General features: G+C 32.4%; 1 long non-coding RNA gene across 1 annotated transcript in view; it reads left to right on the forward strand.

Annotated features, from left to right (window-relative positions):
• The window catches only part of LOC132371857 (uncharacterized), a 183,743-nt gene extending 158,017 nt beyond the window's left edge, over nt 1–25,726 (forward strand). The window contains exon 4 of the long non-coding RNA XR_009504998.1: nt 25,292–25,726. This is a non-coding gene — a long non-coding RNA (uncharacterized LOC132371857). The remainder of the gene's footprint in view (nt 1–25,291) is intronic.
• Nucleotides 25,727–26,737: the final 1,011 nt, after the last annotated feature.

Here is a 26,737-nt window from a genome sequence, read left to right on the forward strand (position 1 = left end):
AATTTTTTAAAATTAGAACATCCACAGTGTCTTTAGTTTACTTTATTTTCTGATGTTATATTAAAGATTAATGAGTTTCCGTAAGTATAGCATAGGAATCTTGAACTATTTTAATATCAGTTTATATAAATCAATCTATCTTTTGATCAATATATATGCATAAAGTATACCAGGGCTGATGTTTTAAAAAATTAATAATGAAATATCAGCAAACTGAATCAATATACAAAAAATTATACATCCCAAACAACTGAGATTTAATGAAGGTACTCAACACTGGTTCAACATTTGAAAATGAAATAAGGCAATCCATCCACCTTTTATGAACAGGATAAAGAATAATAACCATGTGATCACATCAATTAAAGCAGAAAAAGTGTTTGCCAAAATAAATATCCATGAGTACATACTGATGTATATAAATGACTTAATTTAAAAAATGGTGAAGAGAAAAATTTCCCCTGCAGAATTCTAAGTAATTTATATCTACTCTACATCTTCAAATAGTTGTAGCATAACTCTCTACTTCTTAGATGTGGGCTTCCTAGAGTGACTTTCTTCTCAAGAATGTACTATGTAAAGGGGGAACAAGAGTAAATTAACAGTGGAGAAACCTGACATACACCACCTCAGCAAGGTGATCGAGATCAATGTTAACAGTTATAATTAATGTCAATAGTGTGTATCCTTAAAGTGATATAATGAAAATGGCACTTTACCTCTGTGATCTCACTCCCAAAAAACAACCATAGTCCAGTAAGGAGACAGATCCCAACAGATGGATATTATATGAAATATATGATCAGTAATGATTAAAACTGTCTCGTTTTATTATATTGTCTCATCTTCTGTAAATCTAAAACTGTTCTAAACAATTAAGTCTATTTAGAAGAAAATTAATAATGGGTATAGCTATGTGGTAGATTTGGAGAAATGCTTCTCCATTAATGCTTTAGTAAGAGAATTTAACTTACTTAAAAATGTTTTTTTAATAAAGACCCAAATTTAGAAATAGAAATTCCATGATATTGTGTGCAACTGTTCTCCTGAGTCTATATTACATTGCTAAAATTAATTTTCTTTATTTTATTTTATGAAACGTTCAAATGTATGTTTATCAGTGACTACAAACTGACAAATCTTTTCTGAAAAAAATACATGATGTACAAACAATTATGTGCATTCTTTCTTTCATTCAAGAAATATCAATTGAACACTTTCTACTATATCTTTGAGTCTGGATGTTGAAAATGTAAATGGCGAAAATACTGAAAAAATTTTTAAAGTTTTATGTGTCATAAAACTTTCTTATATAAAGCATACAATTATCAATAGATTTATCAAGATTTTCTCTACAACACAGTGTATTTAACACACAAACACACATACGGGTGGTCTTAGGGTTCAGAAACCCCAGGGTTGCATGTAGCTACTTTAACACATTCTCTTCAAATGTCTTTTCTTTTAAGACAATCCAACACTTAACCTGTAAATACAGTCTATGATTATTGGCAACAACTTTAAGTCTTCATGTTATCAGATGATTTTCAAACTGTGTTGGCATTATTTCTGTCTAATTATTACTCTGTGGTATTAGAAGCACCAGGCCCTTTCCAAGTTGGAATATTTCTAACAGTACACAACTGATACTTTATTAACATTGCTACTCTAACAAGTTAATGAAGGCATGATTGTATAATATCAATTGATTAACAAGATTATGCTTCTGTTAAAGGTTGTCTTGCCTTAGGTATGTTTTAGTCCATAAAATCATGCATCCTGCTTGGGATACGTCACACTTGTTTTCATTTACAGAAAAAAACTGACTCAAGCTCCATAAGTCTTGAACTGAGGTACAGAGTATAAAAATATTAGAGAAAATAAATATATGCATCCGCAGGGAAAGGCCTGCTGACAGAGACCCAGCGAAAAACACAGAAATTTTGTTAAAATTTTTCTCATTCTTTTTTCCTATTCCTCTCTTAAACATGAACATACAAGTTAAACTTACTCTCTCTCTCTCTCACATGCACACGCACGGACGCATGCACACCCACCCTTCAAGCTTTGACATTTTCTTGAAGTCCAGAAATATACAGAATTATTGAATCTTGTGGATTTAAACAGCATTTGAGAATGAGCAACCTCCAATATATTCTCTTCCAGCACTCCACTAAAATACTTATAAGTACATACAAAATTATGAAAACCCACAATTCTAAAAATCAGAATAAAGAGAAGTATATAATATTAGAATCTTGTCGTATGCTCCCCTATCCAAGACCCAGGAATTTTACTGTGAAGAACTTACAGGGATTCCCTTTATCACCTAGCATGTTTTTTTGTTTCTTTTCATTTCTCAGTCCCTTTTTCTCTTTCTCATTATACAGAGACTGCTTGGGAAATGGTAGAAGGTGCCTTAAATTTTTCTTATAGCCTATCCAATGAGTCAAAAAAATCACTTTTTATGACTAGAAAACTGAGCAAACCAAACCTGGTTTGGCTGTTTGCTGATGCTTTTTCTTTTAGACAAAGTATTGACCTTTCAGTTACCTACCATATTTCACATGCATTCAAGGGTAGCAATTCTCAGGAGAGAGAAAAAAATCATGGCAGATAAGCAAAATGTGTGTGCGTGTGCGTGCGGGTGTGTGTTGGGGGGCAGCTAGCAATGGATTTTAAATTCAATTGTACAGTCTCCACAAATAACGCACTAGAAAGAAGAGGTAGAGAGGAAAAATCTTTCTTATGTCAGAGGTACAGATCATCAAATAGGAGGGCTGCAAGAGGATGCTGTCTCATTAGAGAGACGTACCAAGGTAAGAATTTGAGGGAAATTGTGGATTGTGCTTGGAGCTCTAGATGATAAATTGTCCTTCATATGTAAACCCAAAAGGGAAATGTACAAGTGGGCAGAAAGCAAAGTGTGATATTAGCAATTACTAATTATTACTATTAACTATTACTGTAATAGCAGCAGCCACTAAAATTACTAAATATTCTTCAATTTGGACTTTGCACATATTATTTCTCAAAATAACCCAAGAAGCAGATACTATTACTAGCCTCATTTTACAGATCAGGAAACAGAGATACAGTGTTAATTCTCCAGGGTCACACAACTGGGAAATAGTATTTGAGGTATTAACATGGTTTATAGGGCTTAAGTTTCTTGCAAAGTTTGAACTGCAGGACAATGCCAGATCACTGAGAGAAGATGCGATTTTGACAACAACAACAACAAAACACTAAAAAGTTTAAATAATTTTTATTAGGAATTATATTACATAGCTGTGTACTGTTTGGATGTGAACTACATTCCAATCTTGAATCCTGCAGAAATCTGTTTCATACTCTCATTCCTTAACATTTTATTTAAAATGTTTTAAGAAATTGTCTAAATCTTTACAAGCCTAGGTCTTAATTTATTTCATCTTTAAACAGGGAACCATTAATGTGCCTTCTCTCCCCTGAGAGTTATCTAACCTGAAGCCCAAGAATACCATAACCTTTCTGGATGTGTTTCTAATTGATTTGTAATGACAAGTAATTCAATTAAGTGAGCTTGTTTTGATTTTTAATGAAGTTGTTAATGTAATAATTATTTTCTGGGCACTGTACTTCAAGCATCTAAACATACTTCTCTTTGCCTAAATAATTCCTTGTGAAAATTAAAACAATGCCTCTTTCAATTCTTAATCTTTCCCTTATCACAAAGATGTCAATAAAGAACCCTTTTGAGTAGCTTTGCATCATCCATACACTGCTACAATATTTTACATGGTTTTATTATGTTAAGATAGAATAGTTTAAACAGGGATTTGGAGGATCACATGGCTGCTGTTGTCTTTTTCAATATTGAAAAATTATCTGTAAGGATAACTCTAGCCACAGAAAGAAGAGTGGAAAAGCAGTGGAGATATTAGTGAGCACACAAATTTCCTATAGAAACTTTATGAAAGACTGAAAGAAGAAAGAAAACCATGACTTGAATAAAATAAACAACAGGAAGGAGGTGGGGAAAGTAGAGGAGTGGGGTAGGAAGGTTGAAGAATCAGGATATTTCAAAATTGAAAATGTACGGTTAATTCAACTTACATGCTTTCTCTGAGAGGGCGTGATTTCTACTTAAGGAGAAGAAATTAAGCAAATCTGTGAGTTAGAACAGAGCTTGGGACTTTTAGGATACAAATAATATTTTCTGCATATATACATATATCTGAAGTATATGATCATATGGAACAGTGATACACTCAGCTATACATGCTAATGCATAGAGAGAGACTCAGTATGAAGAGAATCCAGAAGATACCATCTGAAATAATAGAAGTTAAAGAACTGAATAACATGTTTATCCTAGACCAAAGAAAAGTCTTATAGTAGCTGTAGGCATTTCCAGGAGATACAAGATGAACTGGTGATTCAGGTGATTGAAACAAGGGTCAGTTTCCTCCATTTGTTGAACTGGGTAGACAAGAGATAGTGATAAGCGGACCGACTTTTGCAGACTCAGGAAATTGAGAAATGGTGTTGACAAAGAGACTAGGAATGGGGAAGTGATTTAACTCAGTTTCCTCAGCTTATTTTTTTAGGGGATTAGGACAAAAGAGTTATCTTTCAAGAAAGGACACTGATATCTGAAAAAATGTTTCCTGGCCCTTTAATTCCTTCAGAAGCAATACATTTTCTAGCACTTTTTGTACAAAGAGAAACACTTCAGTAAACTGTACATTATCAGGGAAATTTATTCAGTATGTTGAGTGTGTTTGATGATGTAAGGTTGTATCATGGTAAAAGATGCAATATTACCTTCTCTGAATATTCTCCTAACTAGGAATGCCAGAATACTTTGCTAAAATATTCTCAATACTTTAGCTGACTTCAAATGCGAAGACAACTTCTGTAAAAAGGAAAGTGTTTATGATTAAATATTGGAATAAAGCCATACTGCATCTTGAAAACAAGAAGGAAAATATTTATGGAGTAGAAAAGGAAAGATCTCCAAACAAAAATACTCAAAAACAAAGAGGAGAAAAAGAAAATATAGATAACCTTCAAGGATTAGACTACCTACAAGGGAATAACAGTCTGTTATTCATTAGGAAAATAAATATATTTTGATTTATCTGAGAGTACATAAACTCTCAGAGGATGAATATATTTCAGAAAGAAAATTAAAAAGCACCACAGAAAAAAAGTAATGACCTCCAAGAAGAACAAGTAAGCAACTAAATCAGTATATTGCTAATCCATATAACTATATTTTAAAAACTGTAATTAGAATAATCCAATTTGATGTGTTTAAAATTAAAAGTTTAGATATTGGTAATATCTAAATTAGCAAATAGAAAGTTGAAAAGAAAATTAAAGCAAGCTTTTAATTTACTGAAAATATGCACAAATATGTATTTTTTGTTAAAATTTAAGGAAAGAAAACCTAAAAGTATGTGTAGAAGCATACATCATTGAAACCAACAGAGTACGAAAACTGAAAGTCAAAGAAATCCAGTCAGTGTAAGAGAAGTCAGGGAAGATTAATGAAGGAAGCACAAAAAAAAAATGTTAAATACAAAATACAGAATGATACAGTTAAGTAGTTTCAAATAAGTAAGCAATCATAATGAATATGAATAGATTCAACACTCCCTTAAAAACCATAGACATTTTATGGATTAAGAAAAAAAATAAAATCAAGTAATTCCAAAGAAATCAGTAATCATAAAAAATATGAACATACAGACCTCTTAGCACTGATTCCTTCTGATTTAAAAAATAAACTCTTAGAAATAGATCAAATGTTTTAAAATGAATATGAATAAATTGAATGGAAAGACAGAAATTATAATCAACTACTTCAAAGGAGTCTTACTAAAAAGTAGAGAAAAAAAGTAACATAGTAGCTGGTAGAAAAGTGGGGATAAGAACAGTACTATTATTTTTTTTTTTAAGAAGGAAGACTAGGATTGTGTGCTCATGGAAATGATGCAGTAGACCATGAAAAAACTGAGGATGGAGGAAAAAATGTGGATAATTGCTAAAGCAACATTTTACATAGGCAACAGGACCTTCTTACAGTTTACAAATCAAGAAATAATGTTTTAATGTAAAAGTTACATCATAAAAATAACACAAGAGGTAATTATAAAAATATCCCTATTAATACATATGAAAAGAGTAAGAAATAATGATTAAGGTAAGCGTTCTAATTCATGACGGTACATCAACAAATGCTCTTAAAAATTAATAAATAAGGAAACAGGCTCAAGATAGCTATAAACTTTATATATAATGATTAGAAGACTGAAAACAAACTTTTAGCACTGGCTGTCTTCGTGAATGACACAGATGAAGGCTTTTATTTTGAATTCTATATTCTTCTGGCCCATTTGAAAAATATTACCACCTATATACATCATCACTATATTAGGAAAAAAGAACTTATTTTTTATGGTAACAAATTATGGTATATTTCATCAAAGGAATATAAGGATGCAGTTACATAGAATAAGGTAAATCTATACATTTTGACAAAGAAAATGTTCCAATATATCATTATGTGAAAAAATTCCAGTTCTGGAAAAATATGTATTAAATTCTAAATACATACATTTGGGTATAGGATTGAATTGGTGAATGGAAAAGAATATTTTCAAGTTGGACTCGCTAATAATCATGGACATGAATTACTCAAATAATTATATTCTTAACTGATAAGTTTTAATAACTAGTAAGGATTCTAGAAGTCAGAGGTTTCTGAGAAATATTTGAGTCATAGTATAAGGACATATGTCATTTTAGAGGATAAAAAGCTTTCTTCCTTTGATGCTGGAACAAGGTCATGGAGGCTCCATTAGCTTACATCAGTTTGATCATTTTTAATGACATAAATTACTGACCACTGAAGAATGAAAACCTACCTTTCATTTAGAATTTCTAAAGAGATGAGGACAGTAGGTCTGATCCTACCCTTTGCATTGACTCCCTATGCAGTATTTGTTATAATCTTGAATCCCTACACATGAATTATGAAAATAGCTCTGATCATTTGATAGGGCCATCATACGTGTTTAAATTCCATTAATTTATAAATTAAATACAAGTTGACAATTTTTATTTTAAAAGAAAAATGTTTTAGACATTCCAAACTAAAACTATATTAGTCACTGCAATGTTATAAAGTTGCCCATCTATGTTTTGAAGCTAAATCTAGCTGTATAGCACAGAGTTTAAACTCAGGAGCCAGAGTACCTGAAATTAAACCTCTCCTGGTTCTAATATTCATCAGCTGTTGTGACGTGTTAAAACCACTTAATAACCTATCTCTGTGCTTCAGTTTCCTCATCTGTAAACAGGAATAAAAATGGCACTTAATTTATAAGGGTTATTTTGAAAATCAAATTAGGCAATATTTGTAAAATGCTAGGAAAACATTTTGACAGATAGTAAATGCTATATAAAGTATTTGTTAAATCAATCAATTAAATATGAATTAATAGGGAAAGTAAGAGTTACAGTTTGGCAATATGTTATATTAGACATGGTCAAATTTTTTCTCTAGTCCATTTCCAGTCACAAATTTCAAATTTTTGAGAAACTGATTTTTAAAGTAGATATTGATTGAATGGAAACACAAACATATGCATTTATTTCCATGTGTTTTTATAAAATTAAACAGTCATTCTCCCATCTCAGAGCAATTATCATGATAAACCCATGCTGCAGGACAATTTCTGTCAAATGAGCAAAGAAATCTAGCATATTCTAAATATGAAACACACATACTGGATGAACCAAAGCATCAGGTTAACTAATTAAGACTTGGCTTTAAAATATGGTTCCAAACCTAGTAGCCACAAGGACCATCTAAAGAGCTTTATAAACATAGATATTCACACCCTGCCACAGTTAAGTGATCCAGAATCTCTAGATTTCTAAGGGTGCAACCCCAGAATCCCTCTTCTTTTATAAGCAAAATAAAACAAAATAAAAACAAATAATTAAAAGAAAACCCTATGGTTACCAGGGAGGAAAGGGGTGGGGAGGGATAAACTGGGAGATTGGGATTGACATATACACACTACTATTTATAAAATAGATAATAAGGACCTACTGTATAGAAAAGGGAACTCTACTCAATACACTGTAATGACCTATATGGGAGAAGAATCTAAAAAAAGAGTGGATATATGTATATGTATAACTGATTAACTTTGCTGTACACCTGAAACTAACACAAAATTGTAAATCAACTATACTCCAATAAAAATTTAAAAAAGAAAAGAAAGCCCTCTCCAGGTATTGTAATTATAAACACATGTAAGAACCTCTGGCTAAAAGATACATAAGGACTCTCAGATATTTACTTCTATCACTGTTTTACATAGGAGTATGAGTCTGTGTGTGAACTACCTACCAAGCATTAGAGTCAAAAAACTTAAATTATGCTTTCCTTGTCTCATCTATGTTGCGCATTCGATCCTTAGTAATCTAAGCACTACCAAGTTCAAATCGCTGTATACGGTGGCCATCAGTTTCCCATGTGCTCAGTTTGTATGATATGAGCAATATGAGTCATACAGAAACAATGGGCTCATGAAAATAAAGGAAACAGATTTCCACTGCAGACACAATCTAAAATCATAACTGTAACCAAAACAGTATTTTGCTTTCAAAAATCAACATCAGATGATTAGGTCATTACCCAGTGATTCACTGATTTTGAATATGGCAACTAAGCTATGGAAGATTGAATTTTTTTTTTTTTTTAAAGGAGATGGGTAGGGGTATTGCCATTTTAGTTCAGAACAGGCCAGCTGACACAGCTGAAATGTACTTGGGAATCATGTAAGTGAAAAAGAAGAAAAGAATCTACACTTTTATATGATTTGGCAAATCATGATTTCCTAGTGCTGTGCTATTTATTTTCTAGATAAAAAAGACACAGCTACATCGTTAGTAAAAATAAGGTATGCGACTATAAAAAGGAGATTTGTTTAAGAAATATTAGGTACAATATCTCAGGAGACAGATCACATAAATCCTCTTGCTTGTTGCACTGATTTGATACACTTTGCTGGTAATGGGATTCAAGTAAATTATAAGCAGATGGTTTATTGGGAGGAGTTCACACTAAAGTGTTGACAGACATTTCAGAAAGACTGCAAGGGGTTCCATTTCATAGTCAAATCAGCTATAACTGTCTATCTTTCATTAACCGGTAATAAAGAGATGCATTTTAACAGGGTCTAATTGGTTTTAGATTATCGTGTCTTTCATCTCTTTTCCATAAAAGTTCTGGAAGTATCCTGGAAAGGTACAGCTAGTTCTTTCACCCCTTTGGTCTTTATTCACAGAATGATATTTAACAGTAACTCTACTGCTACTGGTTTCTATGGGAATAACATGTTTTCACTAAAATGAGTAAATACACATAAGTACTTAGAGACTTAGACATTTTCATCTGCTGCTCTAAGATGTTTGTCAAGCAAAATGAATTACTGTTTTTACTTACATGACATTTTATCAGTACTTCCTTCTATGGCTTGTTTTTTTTATCCCATTAGGGTTCACAGAATTTTATTTTTGTTCAATTTTTTACTTCCTTGCCTTCCATTTTCCTTTTCTCTCCAGAAATAAATATATTTCAGGTCAATGTGCTGCTATCCTTAAGTTGTCTTGTCCTAAATCACCAGTTCAATAAGAAAATCAAAGCGATTCAAACTATTTCCTGATACGTATCAAAATCGTGATGTGATTAGATTGTTCACACTTCACACTGATTGGCCATATATATGTATGTATACACATATATATAGCATGACAAAGGCAAAATTTATATGGGCACTTTATTTTTTCATAGTCCAATTCGCTTGTTTTCAGACTCTCCTCGCATAGGGCAGCAGGGAAAAGAGAACTATTCTAATCCTAAAGTAAGCACCCTTGCTGGACTGATTCAACCCTGCTGAATAAAAAAAGTCTGGTGGTCTCAACTGGGCAGATGGGAATTTGGTGCCAACAGGCTCTCAAAAATCACTCTTATAAAATTTTATTTTTATTAACAAACATTCAACTTCTAAAGGCTTAAAAAGTAAAATTTTAGAAGACAATTAAGAGCCACTTATGATTGTCACATGTCTTTTATAGCAGAACAATGTATCTGTTCCACCAAAGATGGACTATGGACTACGGACATACTTATTCCCTACAAAATCAGGAAATAGTGATTATTTCATTCATGGGAGTGAAAACTTGACATGATTCTATAACTGTTATTATAAGTAAATAAATCATGCAGATAAACCCTAGGCATATTCTGCTCTGAAATCTCCTGTTATCTGAGCACCAGATAGAAATTAGTTTCCTAAATCTCTATTTTCCACATTGTGTTTGGAGAAAATACTTTTCAAAATGTTTTTATTCTAAATTAATTAGTAGCTTCAGTAAATAAAATGGTCAATCATTTATCCAATTTTAATAATGTAAAAGGATTATATAATTGTATATTTTGGTTATGATCATATGTGTCATTAATGTAATAATAACTTATTAAATTTATGAAAGTTTTTCCTATCTGCATTGAAAATAGTACATAGACCCTCCATTCATTACTTACTTATTTATTTTTGGGTCTTTGATGATTTGCCAGAAGTGTATTAGTCAGTGTGTGATAACTGTATAATTGCTTGCAATGGTACTGTTGGCTGCTCATGCGTTTTAAAATTCATGTGACTAATAAGTGTCCCTGGCAAGTACCTTCTATACTGTACATGCACAAAGAGAAACTACACTGTAGAACACTGTAAATTATGCAGCTGAGCTTTAAATGCTATACAAATGTAGCCTATGAGTAGGCTGAACTCCCACCTGCTGTGGGAGCACAATACTAGATATAAAGTGTTCTGGAATTCTAAAGTTGAACAAACATGGCAAGAATACAGAACACCAGCTAAAAAAGAACTGATGGAAGCACATCTCTCCTTTTTTCCAAAAAGCTTAAATGCAATTATTCAGTGGCATCTGTGACCATTAAAATATAAATATTTTAAGCAATAAGTACAATCAAAATTCAATTATATTTATATAACTAAACACATTTTCCTTGTTGTAAAAATGGCTACTTTCCTGAAAACTTGGAAGTATACAATTTAAATCTAATAACATTTCTTGACATTTACTATAATTTAAAATGTCCTACAGAAATGATTTTAGCCCACAATATAAATGAAAGCCGTGTTCCAAAGTAAAACATGCATATGCAAAAGAGTAAATAAACACACTAAGGCAATGAAGTGAATGTTATGACAAGATAGTTTCACAATAACATTGGTCCTTACCAGTAAGTGAAAACAGAGGTTTCATCTCAACAAAGGAAAACCCATAGTATTTTTGGAAAGAAAGAAAATATCTACAATTTGGGAGGAATGGGTGATAATGGAATATGGTGTTTACTTTAGTGCTATGGATAGAAGCAAAATGTGAAAATTGAGTAGCAGATAGAGTCCAAAACTGAGTCCAAGAATTCATTCAAATTACAGTGTGCCTTCTATGGCTGTTGTTGTTTTATTGTTCTTTTCAAATCAGCACCCATACCCTCTAGATCTTGTGATAACATCTTTCTTTTCTTTTGAAAATCCACCTCTCCTTCACTCTAAGTTCCTGGGTCTCCTGTGAGGTCTGGAGCAGCTATTGCTGCTGCCCTCTTGAGATCACAAGGAGAAATATTTTCTGAGAAGGAAGACTACACAGTCAAAAGCTAAACTGACATAAGAGACATTGAGAATCAGATTCTGGGACTCCAAAACTGCATCAGGTCCATTTTGTAGTCAGCATTACTCAGCTTTCCACTTAGATGGGCTCAAAAATTCTTTTTTAGATTGAGGCATTTTGAGTGAATTACTTGCCACTTGGTAACAGACCAATTCTAACACGTAGTACAAAAGTCAGTAGATGACAAGGAAGAAAAGTCCCAGGGATGCAGGGCACTGATATTCAGGTACAGAATTTCCAATTTTTTTCCTAAGAGGAACTCCTGGAAATATATATTTTAAAAAATGGAATAGAGAAAATCAAAATTAGCAAATGTAAAAAGAAAATCAGTTGGCTAAATAATAGCATGAATAAATGAAGGCACAACATCTAGATGTATCATGATAATATTTCCAACTGGCTAGGTTTTAAAAATTCCACACTTCCAAACATGGAAATTTGTTTGCTCTGCCCGACTCCATTTTTGAAACCTATCATCTTCTCTGAGGATACTCCTATTGGGCGTCTAAGCCCAACAGTGCAATATCTGCCCTAGTTCTCTTCAAAATTCTTTAAAGTTTTTTGTTTAATGTCCTTGATTGATATGCTGTTCGAGAATCTCCTATTCATCTGCATTTCCTTGCCTCATACATTTGTGAAATTAGGATTCAAGCTCTAAATATATACCTATTCAATTCCCATTTGTCACCTCCTTTCAGTTCCAGCCACTTACTGCTTTAACTAACCCCCATATTCCATTCAGACTTCTCAGACCAGACCACTGGAGCTCTATCGTGGTCAGTACACTCTCTTGACATGGATAATTCCGTTTTCTAAGATAATTCAGCTTGTTTTCTGATTTAAACGTTTTGAGCTGCTGGAGATTATAACTAGCTTTTGAATATCAGAGTAATGAAATGTTATTACAGCTTTCGAGTTTACTGACAACATGTACATTAAATATGCTTATGAACGTTTTAAGAAATTCTAAAGTTGTATTCTGCAAGAAAACTCTAGGAATTCTGCCAAATATTCCATGATTTGGCTGATATTCAAGAAAAGCTTTATGAGGCACAATTTTATTGTCCCATTCTGCATGACATTGATTTGCCTTTGAACCCAACTAAAGTCCATTACTTCATAACTCAAGTTAATAGGTATATAAATAGGATATTTCCTTACCACTGCAGTATGTCTCTCAATATTTTTTATTTATTAAATTTACTGAATGCCTGAAGTTAATCAATATCTAGGAACACTTCAAAGAATAATAAAGGATGATACTGAAATGTGTGCATCACTGCAAACTTAATATAAAATAGAGTATTAGGGAGTTTTCCAAGTAATACAGGCCACAGAATTTTTTAATCTTTTCTATCTGGATGGCATAATTTTTAATTACCTGGGATAATTAAAATTTGTTTAAAAACTTAGTAATTTAAAAATGTAATGGTAATCGATAACTGGCCTGTAAGTCCTGAATGCTTCAAACTTCATATTCGAATATATTCAATCATAATTTTGATTGTTTTATGATTCAACTACTTTGCAGTGAACTACGTGGAAGCAATACATATGACAAAGAGATTTAATCCTAGATAGCTGAGCAACGCTGATAATAATTGAGAGCTTCAAAATGGCTTCTCTCCCTCTAATACCCATTTTTGAATGTGGAGCCACTAATCAAAGCAGTGATTCTGAGAGTGAACTGAATTACATAGGACAATCACAGCTGATATCCCAAGGGGTCAGCAAATAGTCCACTACAGCCCAACTAATCAACCTCTAGATAATGTGCCTCATGTCCAAATGCTCTGTAGGAAATCAAATTGCATTTTCTTTCTTTCTAGGCTATTACTCAGCCATATCATTCCCACGTATTTACACAACAGATATGTGAACATATGTAGAAATAAAATATATGACAATGACACAAGCACAAAATAAAGGGAAGTGGAAGTAAGCTGTTGTATACTTATACTGTATGTGAAGTAACAGATTATCATCTTAACATTGAGTATGTGTCTTCTGTCATTATGGATAATGCATTTGTGATGTAATCCATGTTGAAAATGAATCTGGACTTTGCATTTATTGCTGAGTAGTATTTTATTGTGTGAGTGGAACACTGTTTGTCCATTCATCTTTTAAAGGACATTTTGGTTGTTTCCATATGGGGGAGTTTATCTATAAAGACACTATAAACATTCGCATACAGTTTTTTGGTAAACATATATTTTCAATTCTGTTCGGTAAACAGCTAGTTGTGGGATTGCTGGGTCAAATGATAAGCGTATGTTTAACTTGAAAAGAAATTGCCAAAATATTTTTCAAAGGGGCTGCATCGGTTTGTGCTCCCACCAATCATAGATGATTATTTCAATAATAATATAACCAGACCAGTTTTATTTCCACTAATACAAGCATAGTATATCTTCTTCCATTCTTAAACTAGTCACTTCTTCAGATGGTTGTGCCTTTTGCTGCGATAGTTGTTTTAAATATTTTAATCCAAACTGACAGTCTCTGCCTTTTAATTTGGATATTTAAACCATTTACGAGCTGTGTTTATTAATATATTTGGATTTAAATCTACCATGTTAGTAACTGTTTTCTATTTTAACTATCTACTTTTGTTCTTTTTTTCATTATTTTCTTTTGATTGAATATTCGTATCACTCCATTTTATCTATTTCACTGACTTTTTCTTACCCCTATATCTTTGTTTTGATTTTTCATTGGTTATTTTAGGGCTTACAGGGGTGTTAGTTATCATATTCAATGTTCAAATAATATTATTTCATTTCACATATACTATTGTACCATAGTATACTTCCATTTTTCCTAGGCTCGTGTTCACACTATCATTGTCATATGTTTTACTTCCACATATGCTCTACACTCCACAGTACTTGTTAAAATTATTTTTTGCATTAAACTTTGAAACTTTTGTAAGATTTCTGAAATAAAATATACTTTATATTTACCGTATATCTCTCGTTTTCAGTAATTCTCTGTGTAGATATAAATTTCCATCTGGTATCATTTTCCTTCTACCTGAAGGACTTCATGTTTCTTAGTCCTGGCCTGCAGCAATGACTTTTTTTTTCTTCATTTGTTGTAAGTTTGAAAGTTTCTTTCAAAATCATAAGGATGTTGCTTTACAACATCATAGCTTACTTCATTTCCAAAAAAAGCTCTGTCATCCTCCTTTGTTCCTTTGGGCATGTCTCTCTCTTCTGTACAATGTCTTTCTTAGCTGCTTTTACGATTTCTCTTCATCTCTAGCATTAAATAGTTTTAGTATAAACTGCCTTGGTGTAGTTTTCTTCACGTTTATTGTGGCTGGTGTTTGAAATTCTTGCTTCTGCGGGTTTAGAGTTTTTGTCAATTTTTGACAAACTGTGGGCAAACAGTTACTATATTTTTCTGCTGTCTCCACACCCTTAACTTCTCTTTCTAGGGCCCTACACAAATATTAAGATGCTTAATGCTGACTTACAGCTCACTGATGGAACACAGTTTAGTGTGTTCTGGCTTTTTAAAATTTTAGATAGGTTCTATTTGAATGCAATATCTAAATTGATATTAATATCATTTGGTATTCTCTAATGTTATATTTTATTCCTCTAAGTTCGATATGTGTCTTTTTTGTACTTCCAGGTGTTTCCTTATCATGCGTTATGTTTTTCTACCTTCAACATTGAAGTCTTTTTAATAGCTGTGATAATTGCCTTGTCTAATAATTTTATGTTATTTCCAGATCTAAAATTATTTGCTTATTTGCCTAATTATGAATTATTTTTTGGCTTCTTGGTATGTTTAATAATTGAATATCATACATTTGAACTTTATTTGGGTGCCAGACTTATTGGGGAGGATGGTAATATTCTTTGAAATATTTTTAGCATTTTTCTGTGATTTAGTTACATTTCTTAAAACTGATTTGATCCTTTCAATGTGTGACGTTAACTTTTGCTATGTTTAAACTCCCAGAGACTAGTGTAACCTTTCCTAGGTAAAAGTTGGCATCACTAATAAGGCAAAATGCTTCTGTGTACTTTACATGATTTGTAGTATCTTGGTAGGTTTTTCTACTCTGTCTATGCTGAGCCCTACTGACCTCTGGGAATTTTGTCCTGCTGTTGGTGTGAGTGGTTGCTTTGGCTTTAGATGGTTTCTTCACAAGTGTACACTGCTTGGTATCATGCAAAAGACTCAACCAGAGTTCTACGTGTAGATTTCTTCTCTTCAGTACTCTTGGGAATTCTTGCCACCTTGGTTTCCCTAAACTCTGAACTATTTCCACAACTCAGCAAACTTCCTTTGCTGTGGACTAAGCATTCTATCCAGGCAACAGGCATGATATAATCCATGGCTAACCTCATTAGCTTTCCTTCTCTCAAGAATTATTGTCTCTACCACTTATTTTCCAGTGTCTGAAAATTCTTTTCATACATTTTTTTCCTTCTTTTTTAGTTGTTTAAGATGACAGAGTAAATCTGTTACTCCATGATGGCCAGAAGTTTAAGTCACCAGTATATCAACAAGTTTTGAAGATGAATAAAATTTAACAATTATCAATAGTAACAAATTTTAACCAATGAAATAGGGGGAAAATAAGATAGGCTTTCTATTTTCTCTATAAAAATAATATTATAGATTATTATCTAAAAGATGACCAAATAATATAATGCACAGTATGTCACATAATTAATATAAGTATTTTTCTGGATTTTATTATGTTTGTGTCATGTGTCAGCTATTTAAAATTTATAGTGTGTTATGATCTATTTTCTCTAAATAAGTACCCTTTACCATATATAACTTTTGAAAATAATTTTGCATTTATTTTTTATCTAAAGATGTCTCGCAAATTGTCTAAATTTAAGCTCCCACAAAATCTTGGATTCACCACTGCTACTGTCTGGAACTCAGAAACAAACACTGAAAGAAAATTTTATATGTGTAGTCATTCCAATTTAAAGGCTTTTTGTGTCTGGTATCTTGGCTCAATTAAAATTGTATCACACTTAACTCAGTCCCCTCTTCCTACTCTATTTAAAATCTCAGGAAAATTTCAAAGTATCTTCTTTTGTTTCCAAGTCTTCTTCTGTGACCTTGAACAAGTTACTGGTCCTCTTTCACTGTGAACATGTTACCTCTCTGTTCTTAAATACTCTCTTGTTTAAGACAAATCTTTTATTATTATAAAAAAAGTCAACAAAAAATGAGTCTGACATAGGTTTTTGAAAAAAAAAATTATCAAATACATGAAATAATATATAAGGATTTTATCAGTCTTTTCTTGAAATTCCATCATGATTTTTACTGAAACATCCTTATCTACTCATCATGTCATTTTTAAAAACAACAAAAATGACGCTCTAAAACATAAAACCAATTCTACCTTTTCTGTATCTGGGTCCCCTTCACACATAGAAAGAATCTTCTCCATAAGAATTAATTGTATCTCATGACTGATTTCAATGACTCCTGATTTTTATAAATGTTGAAGCTTATATTCCTGTGCATCAAAGTCACCAGACAGTTCTCTCTTGTTCTATTCAAAAGCTCCAGTACTATTATAGCTGAGATTCTGGATTATTTGCTTCAGGTTATTGGGCTTTGTAAATAAACAGCCACTCGCTTTCTGGGATCTCATAAATAATTCGTTTTGCTCTATTGCTAATCTTTCAACCCCCACAGCCAAACTGTGTTCCTTCAACACATCTTAAAATATATCTTAAAAAAAAAAAATATATATATATATATATATATATATCTTAGTGTGTCTGTATACATACTTCTCTCCATCACTTAAATTATCATACTTGGGTAGTTTATTTCCCCCACTTCACTCCTCCTTTATTTTTTCTTTAATTCACAGCCAATAATCTGTAAGATGTTTGTGTCCTGAAATGGTTTCAGGTTCTGGCACCATCAGATACAGAATCTGGTGTGGTGAATACTTTGGAAACAGTGGCCAAACTACACTTGGACACTGAGATTAGGCAATACTAGGGACTATTTCTGAAAGTTATCAATCTTTTGATAATTTTAAATACCTGCATTTGAATGATATAAAATTTAAATGATATTCTTCAAAGTAACAGTTCATGCTTTGGAGAACTCTATTGTTTCTGCAAAGCTATTCCAAGAGCAGTCATGAATGAGGAGAGATTATAGCAAAAAACAAGAGAAATACTTATTCTCATTCAACACAAAAAATAAAGGTAACAAAGCCTACTATTACCATTGTTATCATTTAATAAATTTTCTAGAAGCAAGGAAAGTTAAATGATGATTCAGATAAAAGACAAATATCTATTGGAGAGGAGAAACAAAAGTACAAGAAATTACACAAATAAAAATTAATAAAATTAGCATATTTCCTTATACTAGCAATAATAAACTAGAGAAAATATTTGGGAACCAATTTTTTTAAAGAGGAACAAAAATGTATGTGGCTTATACATATTAAAATAGTATTGAGGATGTGGATGGATAAAGATGATGTGATATATATATAATGGAATATTACTCAGCCATAATAAAGAATGAAATAATGCCATTTGCAGCAACATGGATGGATCTAGAGATTATCTAATTAAGTGGAGTAAGTCAGACAAAGATAAATATCATATGATATCACTTATATGTGCAATCTAAAAAAAAAAAAAGATACAAATGAACTTAAATACAAAACAGAAATAGACCCACAGCTATAGAAAACAAACATGGTTACCAAAGGGGAAAGTGGGGGAGGGATATATTAGGAGTTTGGGATTAACATAAACTCACTACTATATATAAAATAAATAACCAACAAGGATCTACTGTATAGCACAGTAAACTATACTCAATAGTTTGTAATACCTATAAGAGAGAAGAAACTGAAAAAGAATATATATAGATATATGTATAACAGAATCACTTTGCTGTACACCTGACACTAACACAACATTGTAAATCAATACACTTCAATAAAAATATAAAATAAAAAAAGTTAAAAAAATAGTATTAAGAAATATAAAAAATATTTTATCAATTTAGAGACGCAAATCATGTATCTTGCTTACAAGTATTAATTTGTTTCTAGGTATCTCTGATTTATTTTTTTTTAAATTTTTATTGGGGTATAATTTACAATGCGGTGTTAGTTTCAGGTGTACAGCAAAGTGAACCTGCCATACATATACATACATCCACTCTTTTTTAGCTTCTTTTCCCATATAGGCCATTACAGAGTATTGAGTAGAGTTCCCTGTGCTATACAATAGGTCCTTATTAGTTATCTATTTTATATATAGTGGTGTATATGTGTCAGTCCTGTTCTTCCAATTTATTCCCTCCCCCCCTTACTCCCGGTAACCATAAGTTTATTAGTAGCGTTTTGTTTTTTTTTTTGTTTTTTTTTTTTTTTGGCTGCACTGAGCAGCATGCAGGATCTTAGTTCCCCAGTCAGAGATCAAACCTGTGCCCGCTGCATTGGGAGCGAGGAGTCTTAACCACTGGACCACTAGAGAGGTCCCTACAAGTATTAATCTATAGGTTTAACATCATTCCCCAAATACTTAATATGATCTATTTTAGTTAAACTATATAATGCCATTCTGAGAAACATTTATAAAAATATTCAGGGTTTAACAAGTTCCAAAATGTTAATAAATTATTGTGATAATGTAGGACATGATTACTGGATATAAAAATACTCAAAGCTATATTAATTGAACCTGAATACATCAGAATCAAGAATTGAAATAATAGAACACACCTGTGTTCATGTTTGTATGAATAAGATATCATAGGAAATTACAAAAACTGCCATTCCCTTAATTAGCTTAAGCTAATAATTTTATTCCTCTCACATACCTCCTGTATTACAAAGTCCTATCAATTCTATACTCGATGTAAGTCTTAAATGTTTCAATTCCTTTCCATCTGTACTGTCAACTACTTCAATAAAAGCAACCATCATGTGTAACATCAATTATTACAACAGCCTTGCAAAAACCTGGAATACAAATTGATAGTCATGAGAGTTTTGTCAAAGGAAATAAAGATTTAAACATAATATAACACAGAATAAGCTTTAAGGGGCAGTTATTATCATCACATTAAAAGTTTGTCTTAGAGTAGATATTTTAGTTGAGACTACGGTAGAATAAAAAAAAAAAAACCACATGTTTTTGCAACTTTCCTTATCAAGGGAAGATGAAGGGCTGAAGACCTAAAGCACTGCAACGCAGCGAAATAGAAAGGAGGATGAACATCAAAGGTAGCACTGATAAGAAAATTGAGAGAGAAATAAATGGTCACAGCCACCTTCTAGACTTCATATTTTAGCTTTATAACTTGGTATTTAGCTATTCTTTCTAGAAATGGACTACATCTTCTTGTGGGGTAGTTAAAAGCGGTGATGCATTAAATACAGACTTCAAAGACAGACTAATAATAAGTAATAATTAAAACAGAATAATAAATTATGTATGTTGAAAAGAAGGAACTTAAATCTTCTATAAGATGATCTTAGATTTTTGTTTTTTAAAATTCCTTCAGAAGAATAAAAATCAGTGCACATAAGAAAGTAGTAGAAGAGGGTAGAGTACCAGTATGTCATCCTTTGCCCATCACCTTTCTCATAGTTTTGGACTTACTCCTCTACAATGAAATATTATCACCTTAATTCTTTTCTCAAGTTCTGTTTCCTAGAGGACCAGAACTAAGAAAATAAATTTTCTGAAAATATAAAGAAGATAAAACAAGAAGACATTTATTCTTGTGTTGTATAATTCAAGATTACTTTACTCAACCTGGACACTGGTAGGGTTAGAGGAGACCAATACTGGGAACCAAGATAATAATATTAAAGACAAGTTTGGGAAAATAATAAGATAATATTAAAAAAGCTGTATTTTCCTGGTTTTATTTAATGTACTCCTCTCAGAAACTCTCTGCCTAAATTTTAGGAGAGATGCAGGCTATGCTTCCTTATAACCCATCAGGCCATTATTCTGAATTTCCCAAGTCAGAGGTTAAAATGGGTGTAGAGGCCAAAAAGGACCGTTTCCAGTACCCAAATGGAAACCAGAATGTGAATCCTAACAGGATAAACAGAGCACAGAAGCCTGCTGACCAGAGACAGCTTTCTAGATAGAAAAGTATAAGTTGCCAAGATCTGAAGCATTGCTTAATAGACTCTGGATTTCAATAAAAATAAACTAAGAAGTTGATTTAAAAAAAATAAGTTATATTTTTGACAGACGTTTAAAAAATATATATCTTAAGCCTGGTCTACAAATATCTGCATTAGCAAAACCCTTAGGCTACTACTCTGCCTGCCCATCTAAACCATGCTTACAAGATATCGGCCACTGAGGACTACACCTTGCAGAATGGAAGGCCACCTGCATGTTTTTCTCAGATATGTTCAAAATGAGTAAGAACAAATAGGGGAGTACAGATGATGTAAAAATACAAAACAAAATAACAGCAAAAACCCCACAAACCCCACAAAACTTAGTTCATTGCTAGCTTTGGGAGTCCCTTCTCTTCCTTATTTTAGGATATGTATGTTTTGAATTAATAACAGTGATATGACATTTTCCATCCTCTCCTCTCAAATTAAAAACTTATCCCTATCTTTTTCTCCTTTTATTACATTTGTGGCTAAATGTACACTTCAACTATAAGTTATCAGATGTTGATGACTTATAACTGAGCTTAACATCACCTAAAAAGCCTGGATTTGAAGCTGGATGTCCTGACTATGAGACTATTATTTCCTTTTGGAAATATATATATGATATATACTATACACATACATGTACATATATGTGTGAATGTGGTAAGTCAAAAAGTGTGAACTCTAAGTAGTTCTTTGTTTCTGTCATTACGTAAAGTGCCCTTTGTTTTCACTGGTTGCACTGAGAGATATAAAATGGAGGCTACCTCATAAAATCTGAGAGCAAAGCCAGTTGGACAGGAATGTAAAAGGATCAAGAAAATTTATCAAGTATATTATTTAAGCAAATAACCCAGCTCTACTTGAACCACTATTACCTCTAGACTGCTTAGGTAAGCAAGATAATGAATTCTGTTATTGATCTAGCTGATGTGAATTGGTTGTCCTGTTGCTAGCTACTAGAGAAATATAACTAATAAAAAAATAAAATAGCAAGAAAAATGATTTGATATATAAGTTAATTTGCTTTGCTGATAATTTACCTCTTTAGTCACTAAGACCTCTAAAGAGCAATATATTACAATGATCTACAAACAGCCTCATTTACCTGTGGTCTCACCCATCACTTCGGCAATAAACAACCACATACCAAAGCTCCCCAAAACATATAATTAAGGTATTAATTCTCAATGACATCATACAAGTCACAAAGGATGTTTTGTTCTCCTCTTATTACACAGAATAAATATTCCATGAGGGCAAATTATATTTATATTTTTTCTTTAATTTTCACAGAGGACTTATGATAATTATGTGCTTATTTGAATATTCAATATATTCAAATGATTAACTTTTACACTAGAACAGAAGGCTCTGTTGAATAGATGCTGTTGAAGGCCAAAAAATAAAAAAGTGCAAAAATGAACCATCTCAGATATGCTCATTACAATTGTGTCCACTCCAGCCAGCTGATAGCTACAGCTGAAACGGTAATGCTTACCTTCAAGCTCACTAGATTTCAACTTGTTTTACTCTGAATGGAATTTCAATATCTTTATGTTTCAATAAACAACTTGCAGTACATTCTACAATTTGGGAATTATTCTAGGCCCAACAGAAATACTATACTTTTTGGCAGTCTTCTAGCCTCTGGAACTTTAGTTAAATAAGAAATGGTTTGAGAGACTATCGAATTCTAGGATGAGAAAGCCCAAGAATTTAAATGACTTGTTTCAGATGCCTTCTCTAGGAAAGCTAGAAGAATGCAAATTTGATTTTTGTTTTTTGAGCACTTCCACTGCATTTGCTATCACACACAAACTGTTTTACAAGAACTTATCACTTTAATGGTTCATCTCCTCATGATATATTGTGAGGACCATATTTTATTTGATTGAACTTCAGATGGCACACGTTTATAAGTCAAGGGCAAGGCTGCTGTTGTCGAAGGGAAAAGCTGGCAAGGCAGTAAGCGATAAGTATGGAGGTACTACTAGTCCTACTCTGGCAACTAATCCAGAAACTCATCAGGCAAGAGGTCAAGAATTATCGATTATCACGTAATATTTGAGGACATTTGTTCTGAAGCATAAGAAATACATACAGACTTATTTAATGAATGGACAAACATCTATGTGCTACTTGGTTGCAACTGTCCTTTAACTTTAGAGAGAAAAAAAAATAGACACAGAATGCCAGAGCACACAGTGTATTTGATTTTTTTCCTCTACTTCCAAGTAAATATTTCTTCCTAAGGTTTACTTAACCAATATCTTATGGATTTTATATTTCTGGTAGACCTGGCTATGTGCAGACAGTTAAATAAAATTTCATGTTGAGATCTACAAATACATGACACATTCATATAATACACATTCCAGATGATACTCATTAGATTAAAAAAACTGAAGTCTGCTTTGTTCTAAATAAGTTTTATCAATGATTTGAGAATTATAAAAATATAGTGGAATTTCTCTTTGTAACATTAACTTGGTAAATGTATTTGTGATTCCCTTAAATATAATTAAATGGAATGGGATTTGTACAACCATGAGGACTGGGTTCTAGTCTTGAATGACAGATTAATTTTTTTTTAGTATTCATTGTATAAAAGGACAGAATTTTTAAATTAATATAACTATTTGCAAATGTAGTTTTTCACATGTAAATAAGATGAGCTTCAATATAATATTAACTATACACACATGCAGATACATACATATATATATATAAACATGACAAGTAAAGCAAAGAATGAGTTAGCTACTTGTTTGAAACTCTTTGGTCAAGTTCATCTATTTAACTGGAACAATGAAACTTTGCTTACGTAATGCAGGAAGCTTCCTCAAGTCTCTTATCAAGCATGGGTATATACTGTTTTTATTTTTCTTCTGTGTCTTTAAAATTATATATTAACCCCTGGCACATATGTTAGAATACTCATTTTAGCATTATGAAAGATCAACATTCAAATAGGATCAAAATAACTGATTGCTTTATACTTATATGAATCACATTTATAATTAATTTGGGCTTAGGGAGAACTGGAAATGATACCAGACATCATTTAAGACGACCTGCCTTCTGACTTAATAGCTGTTTAGCCATAGCAAATCACTTAACTTTTCTGATCCTCCATTACCTCACTTGTAAATGTGAAATTAAAACTGTCTTCCATACCTCTTTTTAGAGTTTTATGTGAAACTTACATGAAACCATGAGACTGAGTATACCATTGGCCCTCTTTATCTGTGGGTTTTACATGCAACCAATGATCAAAATATTTAGAAAAAGAATTTCAGAAAATTCCAAAAAGCAAAACTTGAATTTGCAACATGCCAGTGACTATTTATATAGCATTTACACTGCATTATAAGTAATCTAAAGATGATTTAAAGTATGCAGGAGGATATGTGTAGGTTATATGCAAATACTATGCCAGTTTACATAAGGGACTTGAGCATCTGCAGATTTTGGTATCCTCAGGCATCCTGGAACCAATCCCCTGTGGATACCAAGAAATGAATGACTACACTTAATAAACTGAAAATATTACATAAATGTGAGGTGCTAACATAGAGGGCAAAATACTATACTTGGCAATAAGTACTAGGTATTAGTAAGCCCTCAGAACATTTTTGTTCATTAATTGGATTCTACTTCAAATACTAAAATAGGAATACTAATTCAAATTGGGAGTATTCTTCTTCTTTCCCTTTTGTTTTTGTTTTCACTTTCCTTCCCATCCCCTACCCTTAAGTGAAGGAATGGGTCTTTCCTTCCCAAGCCAAATCATGAGGAGTCCACAGAAACTGTTAATGGATTTTGAGGATGCCCCCAAAATTTCAGGTGTCTCATTCTGGCCCTCAGGGCCACTGTGGAACTACCATGGGAGTTCAGTGTGATAAGAGATTTCTGGAAAGAGCCTAACACATATTCCTGGAAGACTGGGTAATACAGAGGGTGGAGAGGGGGTCCAAAGATGGAGTCACTACTCCTCCCTTTGGAAAGGCAAATGGATATGACCTTACCATAGGCTGTGTAGATGCCACAGAAAGGAGCTGAGCTTGAGCTCTCTTGCTGATGCTCCAGCCCAAAAGGCTGGTCACCAGGCCAAAGGTCCCATGTGGCCAGGGGCTGTGGTATATACTGTGGAGAGTGACATCTGGAGGTCGTGCATGGTAAGTTGTTACAACCAGGGGATGTATCATATCAGAACTCTCTTCAATGGGGAAAGCTCCTACAGAACCTCCAGGACAAAAGCACACTTATATATTCTGTGAGGTGGCAATATCAGAATGCCTAACCAGAAAAGAGAATCAGCCTCTTTAACCTCCTTTCACCTTTTTTTTCCTTCAGCGAATGAAAAACTAAAGGTAGAGGATATGCAAAATGGAGTGAAAAATAAGGATCCAAAGAAGAAATGAACCATCCTTCTTATTGCTGGTATATTGGCCACAAATCAAGTCTCCAATACAGTGAGGGAAAAAGAATTGAGCTGGGTATACGATTGAAGTGATGGTTTAGAATGAAGTGATGGTTTAGAATGCAGTAAACTCATTTTAATTACAAAGTGAGTCTTAATTACCACAGGGATAGTGTTCTTATTAATGAACATGAATAGACAGCCGTAGAATAAGCCCAAGGTATCAACAAGAGACAGGAAATGGATATTCAAGGAAGCTTGTTTGAAGTGGTGAAAAATAAAGATGTTTATTCTAGAAAGTTCAAATTATTCGTCATACTGGTTACCTTCATGTATTAAATTTCCTATTATCACCTTTTAAATTTTGCTTTGCCTTTTCATTCTAGGAAATTCCCAGTTTTGCCTTCAACATTACTGATTCTGTTTTCTAAAATGCAAAATTTGCCATTGTTGTTTAAAAGCGTTGGGTAATTTCAAACAATAAATTTACCGTCTAATCTATCTTCCTTTTTATTTCTGAACACCTCTTAGTTTTTTAAAAAAATTTAATGTCATATATTGTTTTATAATCTTTTAATTTGCTTCTGATGATTTTAAGAATGGTCTAAGTTTTAGGTACATTGCAATCCATTTAAGATTCTTCTGTTATAACTTCCCAAGTTTCCTATGCTTTGGTTTTATAGAAACTCATAAGAATTATGCTGGTAGCCAATTTAAACTTATCCAGATACCTTATAAACAGAAAACTACAAAGCACAAATGAAAACATACACATGCACATACAAGTCAGCCTTGCCGGGGCAGATGGAAGTAAAAATGTATCTGTCACATTTTGTCATATACACTGATTTATAGAAATATTGTAATTTTAACATATTCTAGGCCATTGTCCAGGCTGATGACAAAAGTAAATAGCTGAAGGGGCAGAAAGGAAATTTAAACTAGTTAGAATAAGAGAAATAGGCAAAAATTGATTATGTTCAAATTGATTAAATCTTCAAAAATTCAACTAAGTTTGCAAGGTTGTTATATTTGCTGTTAAGTCAAAATGCAATAAAGTATATTGGTGAAAAAATAATTTTATCAGATGCCCAACCATAGCTAACCTTTATGCACAATATAATGATGAATTCTCACTGGTAATTTTTCTAGGTCCATGAGTGAATGAGTTTACATTTTGTGCAATATAACCTATGCTTTACAAAAAATATTTATATTAACATTTTGAATCAACAGACCAACAGAATTAATAGCCATTTTTCTTATAAATAATCAGAACATGCAAAAACTCTTTTCCTTATAGAAAACCATTATAAAACCTAGAATTCGTCATAGATGATGTTAAATATATACTATGTTAATAACACATGCCAAAAAAT

Source organism: Balaenoptera ricei, chromosome 9 (assembly GCF_028023285.1).
Source record: "Balaenoptera ricei isolate mBalRic1 chromosome 9, mBalRic1.hap2, whole genome shotgun sequence".
NCBI lineage: Eukaryota > Metazoa > Chordata > Mammalia > Artiodactyla > Balaenopteridae > Balaenoptera > Balaenoptera ricei.